The sequence below is a fragment of the Miniopterus schreibersii genome, assembly GCF_964146895.1.
Source record: "Miniopterus schreibersii genome assembly, chromosome: 14".
Lineage (NCBI taxonomy): Eukaryota > Metazoa > Chordata > Mammalia > Chiroptera > Miniopteridae > Miniopterus > Miniopterus schreibersii.
The window spans coordinates 28,854,145-28,877,070 of NC_138114.1; the positions used below are offsets into that span (position 1 = coordinate 28,854,145).

The window sequence follows — 22,926 nt, forward strand, 5'->3', positions numbered from 1 at the left end:
ATGTGTTGCCCGTCCGGGCGTGGCTCAGCGGTTGAGTGTCGACCTAGGATCCAGGCGATCAGGGTTCGATTCCCAGTCAGGGCACCTGCCCGGGTTGCGGGCTCGATCAATGACTCTCTCATCACTGATGTTTCCATCTCTCTCTCTCCCTCTCCTTTCCTCTCTCTGAAATCAATAAAGATATATTAAAAAAAAAAAGATACATTATAAAATATGTGTTTATTGATATATTTCAGGTCCCTAGAAAAATGCCAGTAACACAGGCTACAGAGTGAGCAATAAATATGTAGTAAATGAACAAGTAAAATATTTAAACAGTTTGCAGCAACAATAGCATGTCTTAAGAAACTGAGAAATTTTTTTCTAGTTTCAATGGGAAACATTTTTGAAAAGTGTCACTCATTTGATGTTACAAGAATACAAATAGATATTAATTTGTCTTAAATCTGGAACTGAAAGTAAAACAATTCCAGTGATAGATTTAAAAATGTTTAAATCCATTTTGCTCACTCTTAGCTTCAATTGAAGAATAAAGATAAAACTATTGAATAACAGATAAAGTTTTATTTTTATATCCTTGTGATGAATAATAAAATTAGAAAATATTAAGCTAAAACATTAAAGATTTTTAAAACATCTCAAGAGGAAATAATTTCAACATCATATCTTTGCATCATCTTAACATTAGGACATAACTTAGATTTACTTTATATTTTTCTGATTTCCACAGATAAATATTCTAAGTCTAGCAAGTGAATTATCTACAGGAATTTCAGATAGTTGAATATCTTTCCAGGTAATTTTTAAAAAAATGACAGTAGTTCCTTTTATAATGGATACTAATTCCAGTCCTGTTACAAATGTGCTTCATGACCTTAAACAGTACACGTCTTTCAAGGCGTCACTTTACACCCCCCAAAATGTGGGGTTCAATTTCTATAACCTCTTAGTTTTCCATCTGCTTCTGTGATTGTGTGCCTATGTATCTTCCAATTCTATAGTAGTGTATCTCTTCTCATTTCACTATGTGTGATCTTGTTTTTATGATAAAACATAGTGTTAAATAAATATATGTGTATTTACTTTTAATATACTATTTCTACATTTAAAAAAGTGAACTTATATCAAAACAATGGTTAATTTTAGAATTAGACACAATCTTATACTACATATTACCTATGTAAAAAAGATGTATATTATACTATACTCTATAAATATGTATTTATAAAATATATTTTATAAATATATTTTTATATATTAAAGATTAAAAAAATGTTTCTGTGATGTTTGCCTTGAAACTACAGTTTAAAAATGGAATGTTGCCTGGCTGGCATAGCTCAGCGGTTGAGCATCAACCTATGATCCAAGATCACAGTTCGATTCTGGTCGGGGCACATACCTGGGTTGCAGGTTCGATCCCCAGTCGGGAGCGTGCAAGAGGCAGCTGATCAATGAATGACTTTCTCATCACTGATGTTTCTATCTCTCTCCTTCTCCCTTTCTCTCTCTGAAATCAATAAAGACATATTTAAAAAATAAATAAATAAAATGGAATGTGTTATCATATTTATCAGGAGCTTGCCTTGTTCTAAGAATTGAATTAGACATTTTGACTTCTACTATCTCATTTACTGAGAGAAGTTAGAGTTGTCAAAAAATCCTGACAAATTTAAGGACAATATATTGTTAATGTGATCTTGTATTAACTTAGACATCTTGTCCCAAAGCCAACGCAATAAATTTTACTTTTTTTAAGATATGAAGTATAATGCTAAACAATTATTAATGTTTCAATCATTTTGCCCCAAAGGCTAAATTATTGCAATGTGAAATATATTACCCTTGTATTTTTTGAGAAATAAACATATTGAGTATATGTATAGAAAGGAGGAAATTTTTCTATAAACATTTTATTCCTCAGGTATAACCACTGTATATGTATTTAGTATATATATTTAAGTCTATTTATTATCCATTTTAGTTAAGCCATCTTGTTGATCAAACTTAACAACAATATTCTTTATGCATTATGTCCATATTCATTGAGAAATTTGAGGAATTGGCTTCCAAAATCATCCAATATCTGGACCTGAAAGTTTTGTTAATACAAAATTTAATCAGAAATAACTCTTTTAAAATAGTATTGGCAAACCCATTGTATTGTTTTTGTCTATAATAACATATCAGGTAATTGGAAAAATTACATCAGTGGCAGATATTGTAAGGAAATATTTGATAGTAAACAATAGTTTTCCCTTAGTTATATAACTTTGCTCAGATTCAAATTTGAAAATGCATTTGACTCATCAGTTGTTTTTTTCTATTTACAGGAATTTGCAATGTCATGTTTCTGAAAACTATGCACAAGAGCTACAGATAAGGTACAATATATTTTATTTTATGTTAAATTTCACATTTAAAGCATCATGTCAAGAGTTCAGTGACTAAGAGTTGTATCTCATAAGGAATATCTTGAGTAAATTGGCTTGGGGATCCAAGTTACAGCCATCATCTGTTTTTGGCAATTACCCTATGATTATTGTTTTGTTTTATTGAAACCCACTTGGATGGACATGCCTACCATTTTCTGCTTTTCTCAAGTACCAGTTGTTTGCAGCAAAAAAATAACTGACTTAGTTCTCTGCCATCCAACAAAGACTTTCTTGCTAAATATCAAAAGGTAACAGATGAAGCAGTTGTCTACTGAAAGGAACTCATGTACAAACATTTGTTCAAATCTCATAGCCGCTAGGACAAAACCATGGGAAGCCTGAATTTCTCTATGTCAGGAAAAGCGTCAAATCTAAAATCTGAGTGGGGAGTGATGTGAAGAAACTGAGAGAGTTCTTTCTTAAAAAAAGACTTAGCTCTTTATTCTTAATATATAATGATTTGGGTGAGTCATTAAAAGTGAATAATGTTAAACAGAATTTATGTATTATCTAAGACTATACATTAATGCTACAAAGGTTTATTCCTTGATGTATTCCGGGGGAAAATTTTGTATTTAACAAAAAAGCATTTTAATATGCAAATAATTTACTTGCAGCTCTGTTTCTCTCTGAAGAGACTCTTGTGAGTGTACTTCTGCTTGAGTGCTTGTTAAAAGGAAGGAAGGAGGGGAGGAAGAACAGAGATGTTGAAAACTGAAAAGGAAATGCCAATCCTGAAGGTCCTGGCTTTTAGGAAAGCTGAATGACAGGACACACAATTTTTTTAATGGCCCTAGTGGAGTGACTTGGGATTCAAATTACAAATAAAAATCTAGCTCAAGGAGGTGAGCTACTCTTTTGTTAGGAAAGCTAACTACTTCTTAATATAGGAAATAAATCATGGAATAAGCATTGAGGTTAATTATTTAAGTCATGTTTTCATTAGTAGATTCTCACTAGAACTTTCATAAAAGTCAACAGCTGGGCAGAAGGACTTGGAATCTTTTCAAGGCTCATACTTTTCAGCTGTTCCTGGTTTTAAAAAAGCAAAATTTCATGTGAATGCTTTATGAGTACAGCTCTAAATACATATTTTTAACTGAATATAGTAAAATAAACTTGAAGGCTAAATGACAAATAACTGATTTGCATTTATATTCAATTGTTTATTGTGTATCAAAAAACCTTTGATAGCCTTAGATACTTTTCAATTAATGTATTACTCATGATAATATAAAATTTAAAATAAGAGTAGAGTAATATGTCTGACTAAAAAAAAAATCCTAGATATATTCAGGATGCCTTTTCTAATGAAATATACCACAAAATAATAAGAACTAATTATTTCTTCAATCCCTGACATAGTTAATGACAGAAAGAGGAAAATATCTTAGAATAAAACCAGATTAACCAGAAAAAGGTTGGACAGAAGAAATTTCTTGCCTTTGGGAATTCTTTCAGTTGGCATAATATAGTTACATTTTTAAGGGACTTCTACTAATCTCTAACAAACGAGGTACACCAAGTAATCCAAAGTGGCAAAGCCCTCTTCTCTAAGATGTTATTCATAGAATATTAGTTGTAAAAATTCGGTAGTGATAAAAGAATCAACTCAGGTATAGAATTTGTTCCCTGTCTTTGAGGTGTTTCTCTGAGTTTACAATGAAGGCTCATACAGACAGTTCAAGAATTTCTATGACTTCAAACATCTACCTGTGTGTTTGGACCAATCTTCCCACTGCTGTATTCCACTGGCAGGGGGTAGGAATAAACTGTAGAAGCATAATTACCTAGGCAGTAAACCTAAGAATTTTGTAGATGGGCTCTTTTGCTCTTGACTTTTAGGAGAATAAAGAGGAATAAAAAATATCCTCAACTCAAATGATCCGTGAGTACCATTGCTATAGGCTTATCAGGATAAACATGAAGATATACTGTGCACACTTGTTTTTATTGTTATTTCTAAGAAGCTGTCTTTGTATGTCTATTTTTATGTATGTCCTATATTTTAAAAGATAAAGTAATGCACAGCATGTTTTCTTATCTGAATTTTTATACCTGATTCTGCTGTCAGCGTGATGAATATGTATAGATAGGCACATAGCAAGAGAACTTCTGAAAGTGATGGAGATAAGAAAATACTTAGTATTCTGAGAAGCAGACAAATGAAAAGGAAATCTGTTGGTTACATTTGGTATTCAGTTCTTTTAATCAGTGCTCACACTTAGAGCAGGCTTACAGAGCTTTTTAGAATACAATATTTGACATTCACTACTTCTTACACACAAGCCCAAAGGACATTAACCAGGCAGAATATGACTGCTTTGGCTAATTCCATGTATCCCAGTTTTGCTTCATTATAAGCAGGCTTCCTTCATTCAGGTGTCATATTTTATTTCCTTATAGACCCTTGTTTCTAGCTGATCATTGGGATAACTGAATTTCTAACACTGAAATAAAAATTATCTTCAACTCATGCCAGTTGAAATACTGGACATTTGAACTCCCGAATGTTTCAACTTTAAAGACTAACCTTCAGGTCGATCTGAATCACCTTTTTCCTGTGTTCTGTCCTTCACCCGTAAGTCTTTGCTCTTTTGGCTTATGTTGTTTATAAAGTGACTTCTAGATTCTGCAATACCTACACTGCCCATCACTTAGGCCTTATTAAGTATGCCTCCTACGAATCGTCCCCTACACAGTACGGCCTTGCTAACCCAGTAATTATTATCCTTATCATGTGTACCCTATAAATAAGCACACATTGTAAAGCCTTTGCCATCTAATAGCACTGAGTAATGTGTTGCTTTATTAATGCATTGATTTTTCATTGTATTAATGTTGTCTCCCCAACTAGATGGCACATTTCTGATGGGATTGACGATGTTTCTATGAGAGGAGATAGAGGAAACAAAAATGCTTCAAGATACAAATAATCAAAATGCCCATGCTTTATGAAAGTAGTTGTTGAGAAATTAATTACCTAGAATTTTTAAACTGGTTTTCTTCTCCACATATTTACATTCTAAGCATCTGTGAAGAACCAGATTTGATTTGATGACTTGTTTAAAGCTGTATCCATAGTCAGAATTATCCCTCTTTTGACAGTAAAAAATGTTATGGATTTTGCTGCACAAATGATTTGCAGATTAATTGTGTTAAAGAGTTTAACATAATGTCTGATGTAAATGCTTAATAAATAGTATATTCAGTTAATGGCAATCACAGAAACATTAATCGTTAACTTGATTGTTAATTATCTTTCTTTGTCTACATGTGGATTATTTACAAAGAATACCGTGTTCTTTTAATGGGTCTTTGTATATCTCAAAATCCCTTTCTTCTATGAGCATAACAACATATTTGTTGGCATAGAATTTTAAGCTGAAATGTTTTTCCCTTATGAGTTCTGAAGATGTTTATATTCTGGTGTTTAATGATCTAAACAGTTTGGGACCCAATCCAATTCTTATATCTCTGGATGTTTTTTCCTCTCAAGTTTCTGTCTTTCTTTGTCATTAACATTTGAAAATTCCAGGAGGATATGTCTTGTGTAACACTTAAGTTGTCTGGAAACTCTCATTTTTTAAAACGTGATCTTTAAATGTGGTCTTTTAATTATTTTTCCATGCTCTTTTTGTCCTGCCCCTTTTTCCTTCACTTTCTTTAAATTATGGGTTGAATATTCTTTATCAATCTTCCATCTCATTGTTTTTTCTTTCTTTATTGATTGATTCCCTTTTTATTTGAAGTTCTGGGAAATTTCACTGCATTATCTCCTACTTAGCAGATGATTATATTCCTTCTTCCAATTGCTTTACATTGCTTTGTCATGACTTTTAATTTGACAATCTTGTTTCCCCTTGTCCCGTGATTCTTCATGAGTTCACATTATTCTTAAAGTAGATCACATGATTTTATTGACAAAATTAAACCTTTGATCTTCCAAGAAAATGAAAGTTCTTTCCTTTAGAGACTATAATTAATCTGATCTACATCTTAAGCCTACATTTTTTTTTTTTTTTTTTTTTTTTAGCTAGAGGTAACAAATTAAACAAATAAACCAATCAAAATTGAATTAACCTAACTGTTCAGTCTGTCTTGGATAAAAATTACTCAGTGTTTTGGTGATACTGATTCCTTCTCCTACTTTTCTCCCTAAAGAAGCGTCTGGATTTGCATATGTGTGGTGGTGTGTGGGACAGTGGGACATGCAGTATGGAGTATAGTGTAACTGAGAAGACATCATGATGATTTTTTTTTTTTTATGTGGCTTTAGGCATTTTTCTTTTTCTAGTCTTTAATATAACACTTTTATGTCCCTGTGTCTTTTCATCTGAAGTCTAAGACACTGTATGGTTTGTTGTCTTCATTGGGGCTCAGTAGCGACCCATACCTTGCTCTGCGACGAGGTCTTATTCTGAGTTTCATTGGCTATGCTGAGCGAGGCACCCTCTATAGCCCTCTGCTAGGCCACTCGTCCTTGCTGCAAAAAACCCTTCAGGTCTAATTCTTTGCAAGATTCTCAGGTAAGATGATGTTTCTGACACTGAGAATGAGCTAAAATTCAGAGCTTCCCTTTCTCTGACAGCAATAAAGTTCTAAATTTTCTTTGATGGGACCTCCGGAGTCCACAATAGTGTGTGAGGGCAAGAGAACCTACTCTGCCCTTGGTGTTACCCTCCTTCTGTAACAAACCTTCTCTCTGAGTTTGCCTGTATTTGTCATTCTCCTGCCATCCTGATTTTTCTTCTCTCAAATATCCTAGACTAGAAAAGGTGGATGCTAGATAATGCAACTCACCAAACTGTTTATTCTGAAAATAACTTCTTATTCAGTGAAACAACTGAGAGAGTGAGAAAGACAGAGAGAGACTGACTGATTGCGTGGGTGTATGTGTCCTTTGCTTGGGTGTGTTTAGGTGAAGTTAGTCAACTCTCCTAACCACTCTAAGTTGATGAAAATTTGTGAGCGTGACTTTTATTTTTATTACTTATAAGGTAAGAATAACTGGATGCTTCAGCCTTACCAGCCAGAGAGAAAGAATGCATCCTTTTATATGTATTACATGGAAATAATGCACATTTTTCCTTTAACACCTGAACTGTTATGTCCCTAAGGCCTTGTTCTTCCTCTATGTGGGAGCTTAGTCCCTCCGGGGGTTGCTTTCCCTGAGTTCTCAGAAGACCTTGCTGTCAAGGTTCAGAATATACGGAATAGTGAGAAGCAAAACCTACCACTAAAAACCCTCTCTCTGTTGTACATATTTAGTGTCAAATATGAACATATTTAGTGTCTAGATAAACATGCGATTATTTTAAAATTTTATTATTTCTATCTTATGTGTGTGTGCTTTGTACTTTATAAAGTACCTTGATCATTACCTTTTTTGCTTCTTTCTCCTTTAATTTCTTCCCTACTGGGTTCTGTTTTCATCCTGCCAATCTCCTTGCGACCAAAGCTAGCAAAAATCAATATATGCTAAATCATTACTTTCTTCCTAGTGGAGTAGTTAGAAAACAAACAAGTCTTTTTTCATGCTACATTGACAGCTTCTGATGGCATGCATGATTTGGGTGTGGCAGTATTACATTGCAGTTCCATTCAAAAGTTTTCCAAACAGCCCCTCCAGATTTCAGTGATCTTCGTGCTGCGTGAGCGTCACGAGCTCTAACTCGGGTTTGTTCTCCCTCCCATTTATTACGCCATAGCAAGTATGACATTTCTCTCAAGCACCTAACCCAGAAATAGGACATTGCTGGTCTAGTGCTGTTATTCTTCTGTGAGCCCAAGAATCGATTGCTTTTTCTTGGTCACACCCACTTAATTATTAAGTTCTCCATTTCCCTCATTCATTTATTGTGCCAGTTGCTAGCAATATATCTGTGAGTAAAACAAAACCTATGCTCTTAAGGGGTTGACATCCTTGGAAAGAAGACAGTAAATTAATAAAAGCTTTGATGTGAAACATTCTTCATCCCTTTCATATTGCCTAGAGAAAACTCCCCAAATTTATCTAAATTAAATTCTTGGGTACTTACACTAAAATCTAAGGATGTATATATATTTAGAATTTTCATCCTGCTAAAGGATCCAATAGAAATTTATTTGAAAATTCCTTTTCTTTAGAATAGCAATGGAACGTGTATGATAGAAATCCTGATTGGTCTTGCTTCTATTTCAAAGTAATATTTTTGAAACTCATGTATTCCTTGTGTTCCAAAGTTTTTCATCAAATGAAGTTTAAGTACATTTTAAGGGCTATAGTTTAGTTTTGGAATATATGCCAGAATAAATTCAAGAGGGTAGCTGTTAGCTTCAGTCTTCCCTGGGTGATTGTTTGACAGGAACATAATGTTGGGTCTAGACAGAAAAAATACTCTTCTTCTGTGGCCTTAAACTCTAATTTTGTAAGTCAAAATATATCACAGAAGAAGTTCCCCTGCCAGCATTATTTGCAGCTGGTTTTCTATGGGTTCCTTGCAACTCATTGAACTAGATTACAAATAAAGTCAATTTGGCATGAACTACATTCACTCTGAGGACAGTAGTGCTCCCAAGCGCATACTTGGATTAAATGCTTAAATTGACTGCTCATGGCTGTGGTGACAATACATCCTACTAATTCACTTTCAGTTCCATTGTCCTCTCGTGGAACTAACTGCCAAGACAGCAACAAGAGAGCTTTGGGTTGCTATATTTTAATTAGTTAGAAGAAAATATCACTACTCTGAACAGGGTTTTCTTTTGAGGATTTTGCTTTACATGTTGACTGTAAAGCAATAAACTGGAAAACTTAGTGTAATCACTGAACAACAGATTGATTTTAAAAATTATTTTTATGTATTGATTTTTGAGAGAGGAAGGGGGAGAGAGAGAGATAGAGAGAGAGAAAAACTGCTTTGTTGTTCCACTTACTTATGCATTCATTGGTTGATTCTTGTATGTGCCCTGACCAGGGCTCGAACCCACAACCTTGGCCTTTCCAAACAATGCTCTAACCAACTGAGCTACCCAGCCAGGGTGAACAACAGATTTTTAAACCAATGTTATATCCATTTTTTTTTTCCATAAAAGAAGATATTACTAAAAGACAAGTATTTGATATATAATTATAGATACTAAATAACTGGAAAGAATATGAATCCTAATACTAGATTGCTTATATGAAAGTCCAATCATTTTCGGGGCAGGTGGTGGCGATAAAATTTTCTTTTATTTACTATCCTCTTGAGGAATTAGGAGAAATTTAATTAACTTTTGCAGGGTGTTTTTTTCTTGTTTTTTTTTTTTTTTTTTAAATAGGATTATTTGATCCTTTGCTGGCTCTTTAAAACATCAATAAGAACATAACTGTGGGGAAGTAGATATTATCTGAGTTTATGAAAGTATGGGGAAAATTCAACAATTAAGACATGGCTTCTATAACATGACTTTTAAAGACAGAAATGAAATACAATAACAAGCTATATGAAATAAATTTTATTTTAGCTGAAAAAATAAAAATAATTGTTTAGTGTATCTATTCATTACATTAAGAAAAGCAGTATTGTTAAAAGTCCATTTCTTATATCTAATACTAATAAAGATATGGATCTTTTCTCTAATAATTTTTAAAATTCTTTTTTAATGCTAAAATAAAATTTTGTCTTAAAGATTTAGTATCAAATAATGCAGATTCAATTATTTAACAAGTGACTGCTACTAGGAGCCAGCCACTCTTCTAAACTCTGACAATACAATCATGAACAAAACCTAAAAACACCTTCCCTCATAGCACCTACATTTAAGTGATACTGACATTTTCTAATTTGCATTACCAATGCATAAAATCTAATTCAAAAATTTTAACTGGGAACGTTCCTATTACTTAAACACACCTTTGTGATAACTTGCAACAATAAAAATGATACATTATTTTTAAAATTTTGGCTTTAAGACAGATATGTGAAAAAGATCCACCAATTTTCCCCTGCTGGGTATGGCTCAGCGGTTGAGCGTCGACCTGGGATCCAGGCGATTGGGGTTCGATTCCCAGTCAGGGCACATGCCCGGGTTGTGGGCTCGATCAATGACTCTCTCATCATTGATGTTTCTATCTCTCTCTCTCCCCCTCCTTTCCTCTCTCTGAAATCAATAAAGATATATTTTAAAAAAACAAACAATAAAAATACCACCAATTAATGGACAGATTTTAAATTATTCTGATAACTCAAGTTAACCTTTACAAATGGAGATGCGCCCTATTTCATTTCTTTTATTGGTTCCTGGGCTTCTAGTTACAATGGCTTTTGAGGTAGAAATTATCTCTATTACTATCCTGGTGTTAATTATCGTGCCTATTTAGTGGATTATCTTTCAAGTCTTTGTATCAGGAATCCAAATCTGAGGTGAGAGAAGAGGAAAAAAATTAAAAATGTTTTATTGCTAAACAGAGGTTGAAGGACTTTATGCTATTTCTATACCCTAATATGTGTGAAGTTCCCAAATTATTTTATTAATAAAGAAAAGCTCACCCTTTAAACTATTAACTCAATAACTCAATACTCACGTCTCTGAACTCAAATCGAAAGTAAATTAAATATTGCTTCTGAAAAACTCTGTAGAGACCTTATTTATACGACTTCAGGTATAGAATAGGCAAAGCCATGTTCCTATATCCATTCTCTCAGAGGGCAGTGCAGGTCTGTTTGTCACTCCTCTTTAATTCCTACTGACCCAGATGAGTTATTCCTCAAAGGGCCCCTGCCAGGAAGCTGCTGAGCCACGTGGAAAGCAAACTATGTTCTCGTTTTACCCTGGAGAAAAACCAAAAGTATCAAAGACATTTAAAATCATCATAAATCACAGAGAGCTTCTTTCCTCATTTTTAAAATGTGCCCTTTAAAAGTCAGAAAACACGCTGGAAGTCAGTGCTGTATTTAAATTCAATTCTGCCAAGGTATTTTCATCTAAAATCTCAGTGGTACTTTTATTGCAGATATAAAATATTCTCTGTGAGAACCTAGAGAATTATTCTTTTTTTTTAGATATTATACCTTTAAATTATATACAGAAAGATTTAATTTGTACAGCATCAATAGGAAGTCAACCACAAGTTACATAAATATGTTTTCTTATCTTGTATTTTACCCCATTAGAGTGAATGTTTTCCTTCACATGTCATTTAAATTTAATATATATATGAAATCCAGTAGGTGCTTCTCTAATTCTTAATATGGAAACATTTAAGTTAACATTTTTTCCTTCTGATTAAGGGCCATCATTACAAAATTTGATTTATTTACCCATTTTAATCTATGAGGTAAGAAAAGCTCGTCTATTCAAGTAGCCATATAAATAGCAGTTTGAGGATCTTCACAGTGCACATTCTATTTTAGCTGTTTTGGTTGATGGTAATGAGAGGTGTGGTATGTGAGACATTTAATATGGAATCTGGTTCTAAAATATTCAATCAGGATTTGGGACTTCTGAAAGCTTTTCTCAAGGAGCTACTGAAACTGTATAGCTATAAATTTAAAATCAGTGTATTAATATTCATTAATTGTTTTATACAAACATAATAGTTATGTTATTGGCTGAAGTGGAGTTCTTAGGGTACTGTGAGGAAAATAATTTCCTGAGACCCTCATGGGGGGATGGGGTTTCATGAAAGCTTAATTGATCATGTAAAATTAAGGGGGTTCCCCTCTAAGGCCTCATCGCTGTCTCACCATAGAAGAAGTCCAATCTTGTCTTCAGCAGGGCCAGAATAAAGGCCACTGTCCATAGTGTCTGCTCTGTATTAAAGTACAGTCCAGCCCAGCCATGGGCCATGCAGCTCCTAAGGCCACATAACTATGGAGAGAAAACATGGGAGAACACAGGTAAGTGTGGGTCACAGAGCAAGAGAGAGGACAAGAGCACAGGAGCCAACAAGAGACAGGGAACTCTTGGTCTGGGGATTGTAATCAAGAACTTCTGTAGACTAACCAATTAAGTCTCTAAGATTTCACACACTTCTGATGGGGCCCACCCCCAGCCAATCCATTTTTCCCCAGGATAGACTGACAGGCAAGCGCTCCCTTTGTCACTGGGACTTTTATTGCTCATGTGCCCATCTCCCCCTTTGTTTGATCCCTCCCCCCAGTGATCTGTAGGGAATGGACCTGTGGTTCCCTGGGGAGAGTGACACTGTAGCTTCCTGGTGAAGCTGCCCAGATGACCATGCTTATAATTAATGTCTGGCCTCCTCTTTGTTCTCTTATATTAATATTAACTAGCTAATTACAACAATAACAACTATGTTGGTTATATATAATAAAGTATAACTTCATGTATTCATAAATTTTATGAGTTAAGTAATAATGTACTCAATTAAATTAAGTTTTTTATATTAAAAAGGAAACCAACATTGAATGAAAATTTTTACAAACATCAACTTATATGAATCATGTCTTCCTCTGTACTCCAATAGCACTTTTCTGTTATAGTTTATTTCACTAAATACAGTACTATAGTTTTCTGTCTTCAGATTTTATTAAATAATACATATTTTCTAGAACCAAATAGCTCTTTGTTTGAATCCAAAGTTTACAATGTCCTAAGTATGTGTCTGAAAAAGCCAGTTTAACTTGGTGAGCTTCAGTTCCTTCAGGTTAGATAGACTGTAGTAATATCTACCAGGAATTTTTGTTGAACAGTTTTTAATATAGTCTCAGTAAAATGCCAAGAGTGTACATGTATCTTGAACAATGAGGAGTTATTAATACTACGTCTGATGAATGTTCCCATTTGTTTGAAGGCAAACAAAGCACACACACACATATATGGTCTGCACCCTAATATACATAAATTTGTTTGAAATAAGTATGTTTGAATCCAAAGTTTTTAGAGACCCATTTCTTGCAATTGTGAAGTATTAATATGATGTTATAATCTGTTTGCTCTTTCTCACCATCACCTGTCATTTTGATGCTACAATGTAAGCTTTAAAATAAAGATAATATTGAGTTAGAGCTGATGATGGAAGAGATATGAATGATTTTGTCTGTTGGTCAAAATATAGATGTCCTCTCCAATACATCTCTCCCAAAGTCTGTTTGAATTAAAAATGAATGCATATATTTCATGCAAACTTTTTTGTCTATGCATATATGTTCATATCTGTATTAAGTAGTAATGCATTATTTGTTTCTCTGAGATGCTCAATGCTTAACAGTGCAGGAAATTGTGTTATTCACATTTTCAATCATATGCTGACCTCTGGGATATAATTCACCAATCAAAGTTTCTTTAGCAGCAACTAAATTGGTTAAAAATAACATGCATCATAACTATGAGCCAATCTCATAGAACAATATCATGGTTAATTTGTGTTATTGGAAGTTAGATAATTGTAAATTTAATCTGCCGGTTGGTATTTTCATTAGGTGCTAGATTTGAACATGTGTAGACTGTAAATCATTTAGCTATTTGCAAATGTGACTACAATATTACATTGAGAACATAATCAGGGATTTCCAAGTCTCTTTCAATAAACAATGAGATTTCTCACAGCTGTGGCCTTGTTAGGAGAATAAAACATAAATTGCATAAATAAATTATTTCAAACTGTAAAACGTGAATTGATAAGTGGCAAGGTTGTGAATAGTCATCTAAGTAAAAGAATACTTTGGAAGTTTAAGATGATCATCCTTTTTATTGGATAATAATTTTATCTTCTAAGATACTTTGATTTTCATTCTAAATCATAAACAAAAAGTCATGTGACATTTTTTCCACAGTATTTTATCCTATAGTCATTGTAGTTAAATGGAACTGAGCACAGTGAGCTTATAATTTATTAATTAGCATAAAGTTTTTAAATCTGTTTATTGTCTAAAATGTATAGATGATCACTTAACTAATATGTAGAGCTTCAATCCAGTAACAATTGTTTGGTTAATTGTAACAGTAGAGCCAGCTTATATAAGAAATAATAAGAGGAGTTTCTTTATATTTTAATCACAAAACTATGACCTTAAGGTAATTTTCATGTAATATATTGGAATATTGTGATTTTTTAGAAGCTACTTAACCTAATTACACTTAGTCTTTTTAACAATTTACCAAACTATATTTCAGGAGGTAATCTTTGTTTAGGTATATTTCATCACTTGGTTATCCTCATTAAAATTTCATAAATACTCATGACCTTGATATGTGATAATAATATAAATATACAGTGATTTTAGACATTACTAAAATATCTGCATATATTATAAATATCAGCAGATTGACTTTTTAAAAATACAACTTTAATAAAGTATTTCAACTTTTAAATATTTTGTAGCATTTCTAATACCTAAAAGGTCAAATTCATCGCTTGTTGAAGAAAAGCTGCCCCCCAAATTGGTATAACTTATGAAATTTCTCACCTTTAAAAATTGGTTCAGTATTTCTGTAATGGTTTGTAGCTTTTAGAATTTGTAGAGTGCTCCTAGGACATTTCCAAGGTGACAGGTTTGCCCTTTGAAACCTTGGTTTGGCTCCTCAACACCCTACACCGTAAGTTCCACTTGCTAGGAATGAATACTGAAGCGTTTCTCTCCCGTGGAATTCTTAGGAATGAATGTCAAAGATTAAATTTTATGAACTCTGCTTCTTTTGTATATCTGACCCATTGGAGAGTGATAACTTGGTCCTGAGATTGTTTTCTAATCCCAATACTTGCAAGATATTTTGTGACTCCCATAAATAGTAACACAAACTCATAATCTAACCATGCCTACCATGATGCAAGGATGTTGATGAGGGAATCACAGTATTTACCATTTTCATCAAAAGATGAAGATGGGGACTATTAAACCTGTTCAGGAAGCTCTTTGTAGTACCACATAAAATATTAGTTGATGAGTCAGAGTATCACTATCTCTTAATCAAATGAAATAATCTAAAGCAAATGAATAGAGTTATATTAAAATATATAAACTTTTATTATGCCAAAGTAATCTATATAGAAATCTATAAACACCTCCAAATAACTTATTCACTAATATGGTTATAATTAATAGATTAAGTAGATATAAATTGACTGAAAGTACATAGAGTAGATACAGATTTTCTTTAAAAATTTCACTTGTGACCTCTTTTTCAGAATGTTTTTATGCAGTCATCCAGGTCAAGTTTATTAAGATAAAGTGAATCCCTTTCCTTGTAGCTAGGAGGAACTAATAAAAACACCAGGCAATTGCTTCCTCACCACATATGACAGCATTTATAATTTCTCCTCCTCTGCTTATTTATTAAAACTAGTAAATATATTTTTGTTGTGGGTTAAAAGTAGAATTATGTGAAAATAAATTCTAAAATAAATAAGGAGTTTAAGACAATTTATTTTAAGTCTTCTTAAACATTACCACTTGTTTTCATTAGATTTGGCTGGATTGAGTAGAGTGGGGTTCTAATAGTTCTCCCTGATACATAGCCAAACCCATGATTTGCTTACTCCAATCTGTTGGAGCAAAATCAGTTATTTTCTTACACATCTCACCTTGATAGTGTTATATTCAGAGTAGTTTATTTAATGCTAGCTTATTTTCTTTTTAGATACTCTCATGGAAGATATGTAAGGATGTATATGCGTCTATGCAAAGGGCACTGGGGTAGCTTTTCAATCATGATAGACTTAACTGTTTAATAACTTTCTGAGGATGAATATATGTTGTTAAAGTTAGGAATCAAAAATAATTTATAAATCTGGATATCACTTAATAGCATAAAGTAATATTGACTCGTTTAATAAGAACAATTTGTCTTAAGCCAAAGCATATTCAGTTTCTACACCTAAACATGTAGAATATGATATTTTTAAAGAATGTTCCCATTTATTAACTTTATTCTTTGAGAAGAGAGGTCTCCGGCAGACTAGGGTTCTGTTGAGGTTTCTTTTTTTCAGCTATGTTCCCATTCTTGGTATGTTAAGGTAATTATATGTGGGTTATAATGTTTTCTTCCTATTAGATTCCGTAGAAGGCCACTTTTTTCCTAACCCTTTGTTTCTGAAATTTGGAGCATACAGGAGTTGCTAATCTCATTGCGTACAGTCCCATGCTTCTACACTAATTCTGTGAAGAATCCTGAGATTATGTGAGTTCCAGAAAGCCAGAGGGTTCAGAATCAGAGGAGTTTTCTTCTTATTGTCAGGCAGAGACCTTGCTCATATAACCTACAATAAATCTATTCAGTTCAAGCAGTGGTTCTCAGCCCTGCTGCACATTAGAATTAAGGATCCCTAAGCCATGGAACTGAACCAGAAATTTTTATTTAATTGGTTTGATGTGTGACTATTTTAAAGCTCCATGCATAATCCTAATGTCCAGCAAGGGTTAAGGGCCACCCTTAAAATAGGGCCACAGAAGTTACAACAGATCCTAAGACTGCCATGGAGCTACAAGTAAAAATATGAGCTCAGAGGCTTATTATTACTATTTTTAAATCTAGTTTAGTTGAATAGGGGATAGGAATGAGAGAGTAATATGGGAGATATATTTATGTGGAATTTTTATCTAAGAACTTGAAACTAAAATAGGTGATTTTACATGTCGATACCTTCAGATAAGTTTCAAAAGATCCCTACAACAAAACTGTTAGGCTTTAGTAAATCACTATTTTATACATGACAATCTTTCTAAAAATGTACTCCCAGACCTCCTGCAACACTGTCTCCCAGGGAACCTGTTGAAATCTTAAATTTCTGGGCTCCAACTCTGACCTTATCAATTATGATCTCTTGGGGATGGTAACTGGTTTCTCCAGGTGATTACTAGGCACGCTTAGCTTGAGAACCAGTGATGTCCACTCAAGCTCTGAGGGCTGCTCTTTATGTCATAACAACTCTGGGTAGAGTTGGCCTGTAGTTCCTAAGTTTATGTAGATTTTATTTCCAGTTCAGCAAATTATTTATATTCTCAGTATGCTCACTGGAAAGATATTCAGGGCAAGAAAATACAGAGGTCATATGAACTTAATGGTTGTGTTACTGCAAAGGGGGAACAAAAGGGTGAAAAGTATTAAGTTCCTCCAACCCCATTCATATACGATATACTGTGTAATGTCTTCTTTTCAAGAGGATAGCGTTGTAGATAGAAAAAATTATATGCATCTAGGCACTACTGAAAATGTGGCTGTTGGGCTAACTTGATGTGAAACATGTCAGTGTGTGGAGCAGCTTATGCATATGGATCTGCTAGCTATTCTGCAGGAAAGAACAAAGATATTTATTGGTTATGCTTTATATTCTAAGTGCCATTTCACTGGATGTGCCTCTGATCTCTAGGGTCATTATTATGGGGTCATTATAATTCAGTAAATACATAGATAACAGTTACAGAGCTGTTACTATATACCAGGCAATGTGGCAGGTGCACTAGGTGGCTTTAAACTACAGAAATCTGTTCTCTCGTAGATTGGTGTATGATAGAAATTTGTAATCAAGGTGTTGGTAAGATCATGTTCTCACTGAAGCCTCTGGGAGAGGATTCTTTGCTTCTTCCGGATTTTGGTAATTTGCTGGCTGCCTTTGTCATTCCTCGATTTGCAAGTTGCAAAACTCCAATCTCTGTCTTCATCTTCACAATGTATTTTCCCTGTGTTTCTATCAGTGACAAATTTCCCCTCTTATTGTAAGGACATTAGTCATTGGATTAGGGCCCACCCTAATCCAGTATGAGTACATCTTAACTTGGTTACATTGGCATAGTACTTATTTTCAAATCAGATCACATTTATATTTTCTGGGTAAAATACACTTTTTAATGGAGGCAAGAGTGACAGTGTTCAACCCAACAGAGAGTTTGTCAATGGCTGGTTGAAACTCTGAGCCACCTGACAACACATTTTGGAATTATCATGATGAGTAACTTTATATTTCTTCTACTCACCTTTAGCTCCAATTTTACATATCCATTGAAATCTTAGTCTTGTTTTCATACCATGCTTCTTGGAATTTCTATAACATTTTAGGAGGAGAAGAGTGGGGAGTACTCAGTATATATTCTGTCTCAATATTATTATATCTTATAGATCTACCAAGACGAGGCAGTTCTGTATGGCAGACTTTTGCTAATAGTACTGATTAATAGTATAGACAATAACAGTATTGATTGCTCCATAGCTGTTTCCAAAGTTTATGTTCAAGTTCTTTCCACTAAACCATGCTGCCTCTGTGCTGCACTTATGGTGATAAAATATGGGAACAATTTTGTTGAGTAAGGAGATTAGAGAAAAGAGTGACCTGAGTTACTGTATAAAGGCAGGGAACGTCTGGTTTAGTTTCGAATGGAGAATACAGAAATGGCGAGGGGAAGCAGGGAGGGAAGGGAATCAAAATGGTTCAGAGTTGGTCTAGAATGTCCAAATGCAATCCAATGAAAAGCCTAGCATTTTAATATCCTAAAGTAGAGAGAAGTGGAGAAGTTATAGCTCATCTGCAGGACTAGGGGATAGAGGGAAGGTAAGGGAATTCAAGGAAAATGGAATTAAGTCATTTATCCAAAGATGCTAGTTATCCAAGAAAAAGTAGTCCAGGTGCTTTAGAGAAAAAGATGTCTGCATAGTTCTCAACAACCAAGGACTGCTGTGGTGCTAGTTGACAGGTATGTTGGAAAATGTTAGAATTACCTACATCTGTAAGGTGGGAATCATGAGCTCCAGGGAACACAGATAAATATAGTCAATTGCAATGTATTGATATACTCTTGAGCTAGAGGATGAGTGTACTGGTCGAGCCAGTAATACAGCTATTAGAATGCAAACTATAGAAAAAAATAGCTGATTATTTTTGTACCTTAACTCTTGTCCAGTTTAGTATGTATGGGCTGGAATGATTAGGAAAAAAGTATTAAATGTAATATATTAAAATATCTGGCATAGTTTTATCAGTAACCTTTATATTTGTCCCTATTAGTTATGGAGTATGTGCTATTTAGAGTGCACATATTCTTAGAAATAGGAATTTAAAGTCAAATTCTGACTCCCTTTGCTATACTCTGTTTAGATCGTTGTCAATAATGAGTTTGTCTATTAGACAACATCAAATATGATGAGGGTGAAATATAGAACAGCAAAATGTGAAATGTCTGTAATTGGGAAACATCTATTACAATAATTTGCACATAATAGACATCCAATAACTGTTTGCCAAATGGTTGAAAGTAATCTGAAGTTAAATAGTCACCAACAGAACAGCAAACATGAGGGACATAGTGACAGTGCTTGGAGAGGTGACAGTTCAAATTCTCCAGAGAGGGAATCAAGTGAACAGCACTGTACCATGAGAGCTCTGAGAAGTACTGCAGAAAGCACACTGTTTATTTTTATGCCCATATTGCCATCAAAATTGGCTGCTCAATACTTTCCCAGCTCAGTAATGTGAAGGAATTGGTGAGTAGCTGCAGTTGTTACATGATCCTATATCATATATCACAATTTACTTTGATAGGAAGCATGTCTGAACTCAGAAGATATCACAATTACTGAATTAAATGTTTATTTTTCTCTTTCCACAAACAGAAAGCAAAATGACACTGTGTTCATTTCTAGTCAAAAAAGAAATATTCCTAAGAGACGTTTATTCTTGTTCAGTACAAGCACTAATAAAATTTGAGAGCAAAGAATGCTTTTCTTTCTGTAAATATTTGGCAGTCTGTAGACATCTGCTGCAAATGCCAAGTTGTTAATTTCATACCACCAACTTACTGTCTTTCTATTTTTTCATTTATTTCTCTACTTAGAGGTTAAAGTGATATAAAATAATTTTTCTGTCTTATAAAAGAGAAAAAAAAGTGTGATATATCTAGTATTTTATTCAATATTCTTCCATCTAGAATTAGTGAAAAAAGGAAGAAAAGTAACTTTAAAAAAACAATCTGAGTTTTGGAAAAACTGAAACTCATGGGATGTTTTTATCTTAGAATAATTTATTCTGAAAGTAGTACTCTAGCATTAACAATTAGAAAATATTTGTCATCTTTGGTGTTGAGTTCATCCTTTGGCTAATAATGAGATACTTACAGCTTTTCTAAAGCATTATATGCAAACATGAAAGTCCATAACAAGAACACACATCTAGTTTTCCCCAGTGACTCTCTCTTAAGGAAAAAAAAAAAGTCTTTTCCGTATGCCTAAAGTAGAATTCTCACAAATCATTTTCCAAAAAGGGATCATGACCCAGTCCTGAACTAATTGGCAGCAAAGGGGTTAGAATTACAATAAATGGCTTAAATTAATCTACAGGGGTAATAATAGGTATTAGGAAGTTGGACACAATGTCTTCTATAATAACCCTTTTTGAACTAACGTTCTAATTAAATAAGAAAGTTAAATATTCAAAACTATGTCTGAAACATCATCAGGGCTCAATGCAAAGCTGGTATTCTTAAAAGTGCTCTGTGATTCTCAAGACTCATACCCAGTTCACTGCCAAATTCTGTGTTTTATTGACTCACACTTTGGAGAGAAGTTTCCTATTTTCAGAGTCTTTATAAACATCTTGATCTCATCCAATTTGTACCACTATAGCTTTTCATTCACTGTCTTTCTGAATCCAGTTTCAAGCCTTGTTTCATTAAACATAAGTATTATTGTTCTCCCAAAAAATATTTTCAAGCCTCTCTGAAGTACACGGTGACATTATCCTTCACTGGTTGCTTCAGAGTAGCTCTAAATTTTCTTCTCTCCTAGTCCAAGGTGCCCAAATCATTACATTATTGGATTGAATCTATTTAATTTTCTGTTTATTTTTCAAAGTTGACATTTATTATTCTCTTATGTGTTACCCACATTAATATTTTCTTCTCTAGCCCTGTTTTTCCTCTTTAAGTGATTAGATTGCCTATAGTGCAATTCAGAGATATTCACTAATGTCTATCGTGAGAAACAGCCTCTGTGACCGCCCCCCATGCTCCTTGCCTCTGGGTATTTACGCCCCGCTTCACCCCTTCCTCTTGGTTGTAGGCTGCACATGTGACTTGATTCTAATGGACAGAATACTACCAATGTGATGTATTTTCCCTTCTGCGATTAGTTACAAAAGGGCCATCACGGCATCTGTATTGGGCGCTTGCTTAGTCTATCTATCTCCCCCCCATCTCTGTGTCTCTCTGTCTCTCTCTCTCTCTGTCTCACTGGCTCTTGCTCTTGGACTCGCGCTCACTTTTCTCAAAATGCTCACTCCCGGCGAGGCCAGCTGACATGCTGCGAAGCAGCACAGCGGAGGGGCACAGATGGCAAGCGACCGAGGCCATTAACGTGCATCTAGAAGCACCCTCGCCACCTCCCTAGCTGTCCAACCTTTGGGCTAGACGGCAGCTGTAGTCAACAGCTTCACAGCAACCTCCCGAGAAACCTTGATGTAAATTGACCCGACTAAGAATTCCTGACCTATGGAAACTGAGATATAATTAAAGCTTGTCATTAAGTCACTAAATTGTTAAGTAATTTGTTACATAGCAGTAGACAATTAATACACTTATCCCTTACATAGAATTTCCTGTATTTTCCTGTAGCATGTCCGGATTTTAGCCAATTTCTTTAATTTCTACTTATGTACATCTTAAGGTTGAATAATGCATTGTAGTTTCCTCCAGAATTTTATATTTAACATTTCATATATGAAAATTGTCCTTCTATTAGTAACAAAAGTGATTTAGGCTTTTTCTCTTTACTGTTCTTGACCTACCTTCTAATTTCCACTTTGTGCTCTTTGGTCACCGATATCTTCTCCTGTTTGCAAGATCTCTAATTTTGTGAGCTATTAATTTTTTTTCTGATGCGTTTACCCTTCATATGAAACTGATGACGTGTATGAACATATTATGACAAGCCATTTCTTTCTATTTCTAAACAGTTTTAGACATATTAGTGAAAGTATATATTTTATTTGTTAGACTTTATTGGAGCTTCCCATCCTCTGAAAATTCTTCTTTGGATTTGTGCTGATCTACATGTTATGATGGATTTTTAAAGAGACTTCATTAAGGAGAGCTTTAAATATGATCGCTTATTTAACTGATGAAGTCTAATTAGGCAACAATTCAAACATAACTGCTACATTTTTGACAATGTTAGAAATTATTGCGGTGGAGAAACTATCACTCAAAATTTAGTTATATCCTTTGTATAGCCTCCTAAACAACTTCATGGCTTTCCTTCTGACTGGAGGTTTGACTTGAGGGTCAGTGCCAATTCTAACCCCGACTCTAACACAGCCCATCAAAAATAATGAAGCTTCACAGACACAGCATTAAGCCTCTCTCTTCTTCTACTACAGAATTTGCACCTCCAGTGCTTTAGGTCTCTCTGTGTTCTCCGCTCTGGCTCTGATTTTCTAATAAGGAAAACAGGTGGCTCACTTAAGTATCTTGTATAACAACATTCAATGAAAAGTGATATTTTTATAAAAATAAATCTTAAAAATGGGGACCCTCTTTCAAAGCCAGCTATTGATCATTTATTTAAAAAATAATATCATCAT

At 34.0% G+C, this 22,926-nt stretch overlaps 1 protein-coding gene across 1 annotated transcript in view; it reads left to right on the plus strand.

Annotated features, from left to right (window-relative positions):
- Positions 1-22,926, plus strand: part of PCDH15 (protocadherin related 15) — a 904,849-nt gene that overhangs the window by 330,575 nt on the left and 551,348 nt on the right. Inside the window, exon 4 of the mRNA XM_081159054.1 lies at positions 2,331-2,381. The gene's annotated coding sequence lies outside the window, so the exon portion shown is untranslated. The remainder of the gene's footprint in view (positions 1-2,330; positions 2,382-22,926) is intronic.